Below are 13,374 nucleotides of genomic sequence, written 5' to 3' on the forward strand. Positions count from 1 at the left end.
AGTATATTTTTGACACCAAAGCGCTGGCAGTTTTTTCAAGTTATTTTAATATACACAGAAATTGTTTTTATTTGAAACACACAAACTGCCTGCGATTGCTGACTGGTATCTGAAGTTAATGTTTATTAATATTTAATGTATTTGAGGTGAACTCCTGGAGATCGCTGGCAAGTATAATGTAAAAAAAAAAGTATATTTTGACACCAAAGCGCTGGCAGTTTTTTCAAGTTATTTTATATGAACAAAAATGTTTCTATTTGAAAGAAACTGCCTGCGATTGCTGACTGGTATCTGAAGTTAATGTTTATTCATATAAAATATATCTGACGCCAATTACAGGAGATCGCTGGTAAGATTGAGGCAACTGTAGCGCGTGACACAAATCATATATATCTCAAAAGTCTATTTCGGTTGTGAGTAGTAACCTACTATAGCAAAAGAGTATTTAAGTAAGTACTTTACTTTTAATAATGTTTTTTCCCCAAATTAAATAGTAGGTCTTTTAAAGAAAGCAATAATTAAATCAACAATATGACAATAAGAACAAATCACTTTTGTTCAATGTAGGAAAAAAAAATACAAACTCTTCAATTTCTCAGTAATCACAACTTACAGTGACACCAAATTCACTGTGTAAAATGATACCTTTTTGTCCAAAACAAATGCTTTGGAAGTATGTCACAGTTCAGTTCAATTAGTCACTGATATCAGTTTTTCTTTGTTTCACAGTCACTTATCTCAAACTCAACGATGCATCTGTCCATTCACAGTTCCATCCAAAGGAAAAGAAAAGCATCCTTCCCGCAGAAAACGAAAGAAACACGATTTCAGTCGCTGTTAATCCTCTTGATAACGCTCCTCCCCTCCTCTCCTAGTATTCGACTGGGTAGCTCGCCATCAACGGAACTTTCCGATGAATTCAAAAACCTGACCTAATAAAAGTCAGAGATCGCAACACATCATATGTTTATCTGGGTGCACAATACCCTTTAGGTAAGTGATTTCCTCACATTACAAACAGCATTAACGTAATGATAATGTTTACAACAATCTCAAATTAACCTCTCTCTCTTTTCTTTTAGGCTCACGTGTACTATGCTTTAAAGCCACGTGAATTACAGCTCCATGTGAGACTAATTAACTCAACAAACATCTTTTACATTGCAAAACAACATACAAACAAATATAATTAACCGATACATTTTACAATTTCAATAAACATTTGAATTTGAACAACCGTTGTATGTTTTTTTTCACAATAAACAACAATTAAATCAGCAACTCACCGCATCCAACATTTGACACGGCAATCCACAAAATTTAAATCCTCTCCAAGAAAAAGAGTAACTGTATCTCTCAGGTATGAAGTTCCCCTAATGAATTCCAAAGGGGTTTTAATCAAATGTGACTCTTTAAACCTATATTTTTCTGTTTTATAACCGCTTGTTCTATTTTCTGTTCTGTCTTCCGCTATATCGATAGCTCTCCCCCTCCGCTTCTGCTGACTCAGCAGGGGCGGAGCTTCTAGGTTTCTTCTTATTGGCCACTTCTCTATTAAAGCAGATTTAATTTATTTTATTTTTTTCCACAATCATTATTTTTATTCTCACAGTATGATTTATTTGAAAATTGTATATCTATATCTTTTGATTCATTTTTAAACTATATACAATTCTAATTATGATCTCTGAAATCAAGTCAGGGTTACATCCTCCCCCTCTAACCGTGTACGTCCTCGGACACAAGTTAAGGTGATATAACCCTCACACAATCTGTGTTTGAGATGTTTCAACCAACTCATTGGGATTTGCAATACCACTTAAAGCAGTTGCAAAAGCAATATTTAGTCCTTGGAACAAAGACTGGGCTACTTGAATTAAGGGATTTCCAAGACTGGGATAGGTGAGTACCTTAGGCTTTGTTCTTTCTCTAAGGGAACGTCTGCACTCAGTTTCTGCAACAATATTGTCTTCACCAGTAGTATGATTAATCTGAGAACAATCTCTGTCATCACTGTCCCCTTCATTAACAAGATTTTCTGTTTCAGGTGTATGAGTCAATTCAACAGATTCTGCAACGTTGGGTAAGTTTTCAACAGAAACTTCCATAGGTACGTGTTCTTCTTCCATTTCAGGTGATTGGATTTCCTCCGTGTTATTCATAAGTAACAAATTCCCTGGGCTCCAACCGGTAAAACATTTCTCTGTCTAGGTAAATCGTGATAAGTTGTGAACCTCATTTCCTCAACTGGACAGCTTCGGAATACAGGATCTGGAGTTTCATCATCCATTTCTGAATTAAATGTCAATTCTTCCTGCTCTTGTACCACAAGACTCGACCTCGTCCTAGGCTTTGAGACAGGCTTTGGTACGGCGGCATCTACCTTTTCAGAAACTGGCAAAAATCCACAAGGAAGTAGTAAGTCTCTATGCAGAGTGCGAAATGGACCTTCCTTCATCTCTGGACGGATTGTGTAGACAGGTAAATTTTCCATTCGTTTCACTACTACATAGGTTTCAGACTCCCACTTGTCAGCGAGTTTATGTTTCCCTCATATACTAACATTTCGCACCAACACACGATCTCCCACTTCTAGGGCAGACTCTTTCACACGTTTGTCAAAACGAACTTTGTTTCTCTCTGCAAGTTTCTGTGCATTGCGTGTAGCGATTTCGTAGCTTTCTTTCAAGTGTGACTTTAAGTGTTGCACATATTGTGAATGTGATGTCTGTGAACTATCCACTCTAGGCAATCCGAAAGCCAAATCAAGTGGTAATCCTAACTCGTACGGGGAAAATCCTGTACTCTCATGCTTAGTACAGTTGTACGCATGGACTAAAGGTTTGACAAATTCTTTCCAACGACTCTTTTCTTTCTCCTCCAGGGTTCCCAGCATACCTAGTAGGGTGCGATTGAATCGCTCTACTGGGTTCCCTCGGGGGCGGTAAGGTGTCGTGCGAACTTTCTGAGTTCCAGTAATTGCACAAAGCTCCTTAATCGTACGCGATTCAAAATCCGGACCCTGGTCGCTATGCAAGCGCTCTGGGAATCCATAATGTACGATAAACTGATCCCATAAGCTTTTAGCAACAGTGCTGGCTTTCTGATTGGGTGTCGGTTAGGGGTGTGCAAAGCAGCAGGTATTTGTATCTGTATATGTATTTGTTGAGGAGGGAAAAGTATTTGTATTTGTATTTGTATTCGAGTAAAATTCAAAATAGGCGTAAAAATCCAGTTTTTTTGCGTTACACTTCTACACACTTTTTTTTTGGCTGGTGGAGGACCAAGAGATGGCTCAGCAGCTAAGGTTAACTGGGGAGTCATTGCTTTTGAATGCGCGCGCGTTTTACTTTCGGTTTCGTTTTAACGATGGCGCTAAACTCTCTGCGGTGCTGAGCGTCTATACAAGACATTAATTTAACAAAGCAATTTAAAAGTGGTGGGACACAAACGGGATCTTTAAAAAATGTGTCCCCGGTGGAAATTACGCCCCTGCGTGAGTGGAGTTATCATTTGATGTGAATGTATGCCGCGTTGTTAAGAGAGAAAAAAACGGCCGGTTCCGAGTTTGAGCGGAGCGCAGTGTCAGTGACAGGGAGTGATTGACGGCTAATATCTAAAATCTGCATTAAAGTTAAGAATGTACAGATCAAGTTTAATTAGTTATGTAATGTTGGAGAGTACGGCGAAACTTTCACTGTATCAGCTCACAGCGGTCTGGGCAGTAGTTTGGCTAGCGAAAGTTTTGTAAAGAAATAAAAACAAGTCGCACCACAACGATTTCTTTTGCTTCCAAATATATTTTGAGGTCGCGCAGATTAAATTTTGGGAGCATATGCGACCGGTCTCATGAGGAAACGCAGCTTTTTGATATAAAGTTTTTCTTGTTCCCGAATACAAATATTTTTTTAAGTATTTGTTCGAAATAAGTATTTGTAAAAAATACGCTATTTGTGCCTTTCCGAATACCGTATTCGGGTTCGGCTCCACCCCTAGTGTCGGTATAGCAACAGCATATTTGGTGAAAAAATCTGTAATTACAAGAATATCCCGAGTGTTGCTTTTATCAGGCTCAAGGGAAAGAAAATCCATACAGACAAGTTCAAGCGGTCTTGAGGCTTGAATATTCACCAAAGGTGCAGCTCTTTGGGGTAAGGCTTTCCTCCGAACAGAGCGATTACAGGTCTTTATTCTGTGTTCTACCTCAGAACCCATTCTCGGCCAATAAAACCGGGACCGGACCAAATCCATGGTCCTTTCTATTCCCATATGACCCATCTGGTTATGTAATTGGTTTACAGCAAAGGATCTGAGTTCCTCGGGTAACACCAACTGGTAAGTGATAGAATCTCCATCCTGTCGCCTTCTGTACAGAATTCCCTCTTTCATCTCCAGGCGATCCCACTCTCGTAGATAAAAAGGGATATCAGGAATTTCCTTCCTAACAACAGGTGGAGGCTTCTCACCTGACTCCAGGTAGGTCAGCACTTCCCTGATAACTGGGTCAGATCTTTGCTTTTCAGCCAATTCTTCTTTTGTTAAGTGAGGTATAGCCGATGACCCAATTAGAACATCTTCTTGCACATAACAATCCGGTACTGCATTAGGATGAATTGCAAGAGACATGACCAATGGGTAAGCAGGATCGTTGTTTTGTTGTACCAGGTGCTTTTCACAAATGGCCTTAACCACTCCAGGGTCAGTGATACTGGAAGCATTTGTATCATTTGTATGATATTGCACAAACTTTTCAATCCTTTCAATTTCCTTTGTTGACAGTTGATCATCGAACAAACTCCCTGTGCGGCCGTCTGGACAAACTGTCTGCATCCACATTCTGCTTACCAGCTCGATACTGGAGTGTGAAAGAAAACGTGGATAAAGCAGCAAGCCATCAGTAGCTGACAGCATCTAACTTTGCGGTTGTCAACAAGTAAGTCAGCGGATTGCTGTCAGTAACAACTGTGAATGAACTGCCGTAAAGGTAATCATGGAATTTCTCCGTTACGGCCCATTTGAGCGCTAGAAATTCAAGTTTGTGCGCTGGGTAACGGGATTCGCTACGTGATAGCCCCCGGCTAGCAAAAGCAATAACTCTCTGCTGCCCATCCTGCTCTTGATACAGTGCAGCCCCCAATCCTGAGGTGCTGGCATCTGTATGAAGTATGTATGGGAGTTTTGGGTCAGCAAAACCCAAGACAGGAGCAGTAGAGAGCTTGGTGATCAAAGTTTCAAACGCTGTTTGACAAGAAGGTGTCCAGCGGCCACCAAATGGCTCTTTGGGATTGTGGTACTGACCTTCTTTACCAGGCTTTTTGCTACCTTTTCTCAACGGAGGGTATCCAGACGTCAGTTCATTCAGTGGTTTCACAATATGGGAGTAGTCCTTTATAAACCTCCGGTAGTAACCACAGAACCCTAAAAATGATCTTAACTCTTTAAGGTTTTTAGGACACGGCCAGGTTTTTATGGTTTCAATTTTTCCGGGGTCGGTTTCCACCCCACGCTCAGATACAATGTGGCCCAAGTACTTCACGGAAGTTTGGAAAAACCGACATTTCTCTGGTGAAAGTTTCAACCCGTACTCCTTCAAACGAGTGAGTACTTGCAGTAACCGTCTTTCGTGTTCCTCCAGGGTCTCGGAAAATACAATGATGTCGTCTAGGAACACGAGTACTTCCTTCAAGTTAATATCTCCCATGCATCTCTCCATTAACCGTTGGAAGGTACTTGGCGCGTTGGTCACTCCCTGCGGCATCCTGTTGAATTCCCAAAACCCTAAGGGACACACAAAAGCAGTTTTGGGTTTATCAGCTTCCTCTACCTCAATTTGGTAATATCCTGACTTTAAGTCAAGAACGGAGAACCATTTTGAACCATTTAAGGCCACAAATGTCTCTTCGAGGTTAGGCAGAGCATACGCATCCTTTATTGTTTGCAGGTTCAACTTCCTGTAATCTATACAAAGTCGGACGTCGCCGTTCTTTTTCCTAACCACCACTATGGGTGAAGAGAAAGGAGATTCTGATTCACGGATAACACCACTCGACAGAAGCTCTTGAAGATGCTTACGTACAGCTTCGAGATCTTGAGGGTGAATGGGTCGTGCTCTTTGCTTAAACGGGGTCTCATCACTTAACTTGATACGATGCCTCACTTTCTGAGTCCAACCAAAGTCTAGGTCATGCTGAGCGAAGACCTCAGGCATTTCATTTAGCCGTTTAGTAATCCGTTCCTTCCACTCTTGTGACAACGGTGAATTACCAAAGTCCAAAGTGATTCTTGACTCTTTGCATATCTCAGACTGAATGCTCTCTAAGCCAGTTTTGGATACAGATTTATTAGGCAAACGAACTGACTCCATGGCATGAATTTCACCAATGACACACCGTCGCGGGATGATCACATCATGATCAGCCTCATTAGTGAGGACTACAGGAAGACATCCCGACTGCTCAGGAGAAAGAGTAAGTAAACAACACTTCACTACTACTCCTCCTGGTAAGGAAGATACAGTCGGGTGCTCCACTACAACCCATTTGTCAACTGGAGTTCCCGATGCATGAACAATTCCTTCTAAGACAACTGTTTGACCAGCAGCCAAGACTTCAGGTGTTCGACTCTTCAGTCTAACGAGACCAAGAATACCAGCTTCACCTTGTTTGTGTCGTAGTTCAAGATTATAAAGGATAGCTCTGTAACCATACAACTCTGGTGAGAAAGGCAAAGTTCTCACATTTCTCAAAGTTCTTCATAAAGAATATCCAAGGTATTTGTTCCAATTAAAACCAAGGGTTGAATGTGGGACTTGGTGTCCGGCACCACCAAAGCAACAGTGGGAACCTCAGTGCTGACACCAACAAATTCTGCTGGAAAGGTTATGTTCAAATGCACATACCCAAGGTATGGCACAGAAAGACCATTTGCCCCCTCTACCTCTAGTAAGTCAGAGAGAGGATGAATGGGGTGATCAGAAAGATACTGCGTATGAAAGGAGACGGGAATCGTGGTAACTTGCGAACCAGTATCAATCAAGCAATGACATTCTTGACCTGAAATATCAACTAGTGCAGTGCACTTAGCGCCCACTAAACCTTTGGGTAGTTTAGGGTTCAAGTTCAGATTCTTAGGGCTCTGGTGGCAAGTAGAAGCTTTAGTCTTGGTGGGACTAGTGAATTTTTCAGTTCCAATTCGCCCCTCAATAGGAACTGGTTCTAGTTTAAAGCCTCTTTCATGACAGCATTCTGGGACTCCCATTTAGATTGTCTCTCTTTCAGCAACTTGCGTTTCTCTGCCACAAGTTTTGGATTTGGTTCGGAGTTGCAAGAGACTGCTATGTGACCGTCTTGTCCGCACTTGAAGCAATACCATGGCCTGGGCTTTTCAGCTTGCTTCCCCATCTCAATTGCAGCTGTTTCAACATTTAATTTCTGGGGTTTCCTTTCTGTTACAGAGTTTTTCCGAGCTTTAACTGGTGGAGTAGTTTTCTTGACAGCCCCGGGATTTGTAGTCAGTCTTGCCAGTTGACTCTGTAGACTGGCTATTTGCTTCTTTAACTCCTTGGTCTCAGAGGCAATTGACAGCACATCAGAACTCTCAGATGGCTCAGACTCACCAACCACCCAAGTTCTTTGAGTGTGGACTTGAACACGCTGCTTCGCTCCAGCCAAATGTTGTCTCATGCGTTTTGCTTTGGTCTCATATTTGTCTTCCTCAATTCGCAGCATCAGTAACAACTGAGCAAAAGAAGGAGGATTCTCACGTTTCTGTTCAAGACCCAAGTCTGCAATTAGATTATTATCCCAGCAGCCCCGACAAAACTGTTTCAACAGATGTCGGTCTGCTTCACTGGGCAAGACACCGCCCCTCTTGACAGCTACACTTAAAGCAGCTTGAAGTCTGGACAAGTAAGTTGAAGGTTTTTCACCAGCGTTCTGTAAAGTATTCATAAACTTGGCCAAAAGTTCATCGCCATCCTCTACAGTGCCAAAAGCTGAATCAAGTAACTGCAGGTAATCAGATGGATGGGCTTCCGGACCCAAGTGTTTTACAATATCGGCCGCTGGGGGCAAAAGACTATCTAAAATCTTCCGTGATCCATGAATCTTGGATACTGTGGGGTCTCTCAAGACAAAGTCAACGCTTGTGCGCCACGTGTCATACTCTGCTTCATTAACAGGTCTGGGAATCCTCCCAGAGAAAGCTCTAAGCCTTGTGGCGGTGAAAGATTGAGAATTTGCTTCTTCAGTCCGCACCACATGCTCAACGACCAATCTTTGTACATCAGGTGGGTTTAATACTGAAGTTGAGGTAAGAATTGAGTTACTCACACAAGAAGCAGCAGGTTGTGCTTGCTGGCCCACAGCTGAAGGTGGCTCTCCCACTACTGATGCAGTTTTCTCTGGTGGATCTTGGTTAACCGGAGTGTCAGGTGGTTTGTCTTCAGTGCCTGCCTCAGCACATGAGGGAAGAACTTCAGAGCTCATTTCGGTTAGCATTTCACTTAACATGATCTCAAAGTTAACTCCACTAAGCTCTGCTATTTCTCGCAACCCTTTAAGATAGGACCTAGTGGCATCCCCTCCCATTTGTTTAGTATAAACACTGGATAAGGACCTCACTACGTAGGTGATTTCAGGGTTGTCAAGCAACTGGTGAGTAAACGGTAACACAGGATCTAAAGTTTGCATAGCGTTCCCACTGCTAAACTCAATGACTAAGTTTTCATGAAATTCTGATTCAGGATCTTGTACATGAACCATTTTAGCTATAGACCCATATTTCTGCAGGACTTCAAGTAACTTCTCATCATGTTCAGTTCCTGTTACTACACTTACTATGACTGCATTAGGAACCTTGATAGCTTTAGTGACAATTACTTCCATTTTACCAACGGCCTATTTGGGTTGTCTTTACTGTGTGTTTTCAGTAATACAGCACCACCTCCTGGCTGGCTCGCCAAAGTTCTGCTCACATGTAGCGCGTGACACAAATCATATACACTAGTCAACATTTGAAGTGGATCAAAAACTTTCATCAAAGTTGTCCTAAAACCAAAATGTGTTTCTTTCACAATTTATGCATAAACATGACTGTTTGTCATTAGGTACCAATTGACCTGTCACAGGTGTTCGTAATTGGAAACTGCTCATCATTTAAGGCTCTGAATGCTTCACTTGAGGTCAAAAAACACTGAAAATGCCACATTTAGTGAGATTGCAGGATTCTGACCTTAACAGGGCCATTGGGATGCTGCAAGGAGGCAGAAGAGCCTGGAACAGGTTCAGAAGATTTGGTAGTGTGAGTAGGAAGCACGGTGGAGGCAGACAGACGGGTCACAACACCAAATCAAGACCGATACTTGACCCTGCATGCCCGCAGAAATCGTTTCATGCCTGCAGTCAGCCTGCAAAATGACCTTCAGGATGCAACAGGGGTGCGAGTGTCCACACAGACTGTGAGAAGACGACTTCATGAAGTTGGCTTGAGAGCCAGAAGACCAGCTGTGAGGGTGCCTCTTTCCAGAGCACACAAACTGGCACGTCTGCAGTGGGCCAGAGAACACCGCAGGTGGACACTGAATCAGTGGGGTACAGTGCTTTTTACAGATGAGTCCCGGTTCTGCGTGAACTTCCTAGACAGGCGTAGGAGGGTCTGGCGTCGTCCTGGGGAGAGAAATTTGCCGCAAAATGTTGTACAGCATGACCGTATTGGCGGATCATCAGTCATGGTATGGGGAGGCATCTCCATGGGTGCAAGGACAGAGCTTGTCATCATTGAAAATGGCAGCCTGACAGGCCAAAGGTACAGGGATGAAATCCTGAGACCAGTTGTGCGGCCGTATGCTGGTGCAATGTGGCCAGAATTCGTGCTAATGGATGACAACGCCGGCCCACATCGAGCAAGACTGGTGCGGAATTCTTGGAGGAGGAGGGCATCTCAAGAATGGAGTGGCCAGCCCGGTCACCTGACTTGAACCCCATTGAACACATTTGGGAGCAGCTACAGTCAAGAGTGCAAGCACGCCAGGTCCCTCCAGGAACCCGTGTGGAGTTGCGAACAGCGTTGCTGGAGGAATGGCAAGCCATCCCTCAACAGAACATCCAAAACCTCATCTCAAGCATGCATAGGCGATGTGAGGCTGTGATCCGTGTCAGAGGTGGTAACACTGACTACTGACTGGTTCTCTCAGCACATTATGTTTGTTGTTTCTCGTTCTTGACTTGTTTTTTACATTCGTTAAACCATTCAGTTCATGTTTGTTTTTACAGTACGAACTCAGATTTTTGATCTGCTGTAACGTGTGCAATAACATCTTGTTTTTTTGAACTGAAAAAGCTTTCTTTCCTGTTTTGCGTCCTACTTCAATCTCTGACACTCCACACAGAGTGACTACAGTACAGTAACAGTACAGTATCCAGTGCATCACCATTATGACCATTGTGCTGGCTCCTTAAGGCACTCCAAAGGCACTGCACTGCAGGAAAAAATGTTTAAGAGGCATTTCTAGTCAGTTGTGACTTCAGGTGAATCACAAAAGTACTGAACAACCAACAGTTTTTTGATGCACTGTTGTCGTCATGAGTGTGTGACAAGGCACTTCACGCCTTGTGACAAATAATCATGTCTGGGCACCATTAAAAGTGATGAGGCATGAAATTCCATTGATGACAGCATTGATTAATAGCAGACTTACATGTTAAACATGAATTTTGAACAATACCCCTTCTTGTTTCAGAACAACTTTGATTAACATTTTTGATCCACTTCAAATGTTGACTACTGTATATCTCAAAAGTCTATTTCGGTTGTGAGTAGTAACCTACTATAGCAAAAGAGTATTTAACTTGTAATTCTTTGAGTGAAATATATATATAAACCAATCAGAAGATCACAGGAACGGCTACAGGAGGTAGTGGGTATGAACTGAAGGACACAGGAGTCTGTAGTACAGTAAGTACTTTACTTTTAATAATGTTTTTCCCCCAAATTAAATAGTAGGCCTTTTTAAAGAAAGCAATAATTAAATCAACAATATGACAATAAGAACAAATCACTTTTGTTCAATGTAGGAAAAAAAATACAAACTCCTCAATTTCTCAGTAATCACACCTTACAGTGACACCAAATTCACTGTGTAAAATGATACCTTTTTGTCCAAAACAAATGCTTTGGAAGTATGTCACAGTTCAGTTCAATTAGTCACTAATATCATTTTTTTTTTTTTTCACAGTCACTTATCTCAAACTCAACGATGCATCTGTCCATTCACAGTTCCATCCAAAGGAAAAGAAAAGCATCCTTCCCGCAGAAAACGAAAGAAACACGATTTCAGTCGCTGTTAATCCTCTTGATAACGCTCCTCCCCTCCTCTCCTAGTATTGGACTGGGTAGCTCGCCATCAACGGAACTTTCCGATGAATTCAAAAACCTGACCTAATAAAAGTCAGAGATCGCAACACATCATATGTTTATCTGGGTGCACAATACCCTTTAGGTAAGTGACTTCCTCACATTACAAACAGCATTAACGTAATGATAATGTTTACAACAATCTCAAATTAACCTCTCTCTCTTTTCTTTTAGGCTCACGTGTACTACGCTTTAAAGCCACGTGAATTACAGCTCCATGTGAGACTAATTAACTCAACAAACATCTTTTACATTGCAAAACAACATACAAACAAATATAATTAACCGATACATTTTACAATTCCAATAAACATTTGAATTTGAACAACCGTTGTATGTTTTTTTTTTTTTTTTTTCACAATAAACAACAATTAAATCAGCAATTCACCGCATCCAACATTTGACACGGCAATCCAAAAAATTCTCTCCAAAAAAAAAAAAAAAAAAAAAAAAAAAAAAAAAAAAAAAGTAACTGTATCTCTCAGGTATAAAGTTCCCCTAATGAATTCCAAAGGGTTTTTAATCAAATGTGACTCTTTAAACCTATATTTTTCTGTTTTATAACCGTTTGTTCTATTTTCTGTTCTGTCTTCCGCTATATCGATAGCTCTCCCCCTCCGCTTCTGCTGACTCAGCAGGGGTGGAGCTTCTAGGTTTCTTCTTATTGGCCACTTCTCTATTACAGCATATTTAATTTATTTTATTTTTTTCCACAATCATTATTTTTATTCTCACGGTATGATTTATTTGAAAATTGTTTTATTTGACACAAACTGCTGTCGATTGCTGACTGTTGTCTGAAGTTAATGTTTATTCATATTTATTTTATTTGAGGCGAACTCCTGGAGATCGCTGGCAAGTATAATGTAACCTCACCAAAAAAAAAAAAAAAAAAAAAAAAAAAAAAAAAAATTTTTTGTACACCAAAGCGCTGGCAGTTTTAACAAGTTATTTTATATAGACAGAAAATGTTTTTATTTGGCACAAACTGCCTGCGATTGCTGACTGTTGTCTGAAGTTAATGTTTATTAATATTTAATGTATTTGAGGCGAACTCTCAGAGATCGCTGGCAAGTATAATGTAAAATCAAAAAGTATATTTTTGACACCGAAGCGCTGGCAGTTTTTTCAAGTTATTTTATATACACAGAAAATGTTTTGATTTGACACAAACTGCCTGCGATTGCTGAAAATTATCCGAAGTTAATTTTTATTAATATTTAATGTATTTGAGGCGAACTCCTGGAAATCGCTGGCAAGTACACTGAAAAAAAAAAATCTGTTGGATTAGCATAAAAAAAATATGTACATCGGTTGCACGTATTTTTATTATGTTCTTTCAACATAATTTATATCCGTTTATGTTACGTAACTTGAGTTCGTCAAATGAACATGATTTTTTAATGTTGTTTTTATGCTTTTTATGCCATGTTACCTTATTGATTTAACATGATTTTTTTTTTAATTAAAGCTTTATCCACCATATGCAGTGGTGTTTCAATAAATTACATAAAATTATGATAAAATGTACAATAAATCCAGATAAAATTAATTACAGAATAAAAAAAACTTTAAACTATAAGCACTACATAAACATTAAATAAATAATAGCATTTTAGCAACCTTAATATTGTAGATTTTTAAGCAAGGCAATAAGCAAAAACATTTTTTGGAAAAAAAAATAATTTAATAGTACACAACAATCCATACAGATTACAGACAGCTCATTTGCTTGCAATGCATCTGTTAAAATATTACACATAAAATATTACACAATAAGAACAATAACAGCATAAATAAAGTAATTGAAAATTTCTACATTTTTATAAGGACGACCTTGAAAGTTTGCTGATTTTAAAGATTTACCATTATACTCCTCAAAGGGATCATTCACCAAAAAATGAAAATTCTGGTATTATTTACTCACCCTTAAGTTGATCCAAACCATTTTTTAGTGAATGA

The 13,374-nt window shown here is 40.3% G+C and overlaps 1 long non-coding RNA gene across 1 annotated transcript; it reads right to left on the minus strand.

Moving 5' to 3' along the window:
• Positions 1 to 448: 448 nt before the first annotated feature.
• LOC127161635 (uncharacterized) lies at positions 449 to 11,662 on the minus strand. The gene is made up of 2 exons (XR_007827115.1): positions 11,567 to 11,662; positions 449 to 1,062 (listed from the first exon to the last, which is right to left on the minus strand). It is a non-coding gene; the product is annotated as an uncharacterized LOC127161635 (long non-coding RNA).
• Between the last annotated feature and the right edge of the window lie 1,712 nt (positions 11,663 to 13,374).

The sequence above is a fragment of the Labeo rohita genome, chromosome 3 (genome assembly GCF_022985175.1).
Source record: "Labeo rohita strain BAU-BD-2019 chromosome 3, IGBB_LRoh.1.0, whole genome shotgun sequence".
NCBI lineage: Eukaryota > Metazoa > Chordata > Actinopteri > Cypriniformes > Cyprinidae > Labeo > Labeo rohita.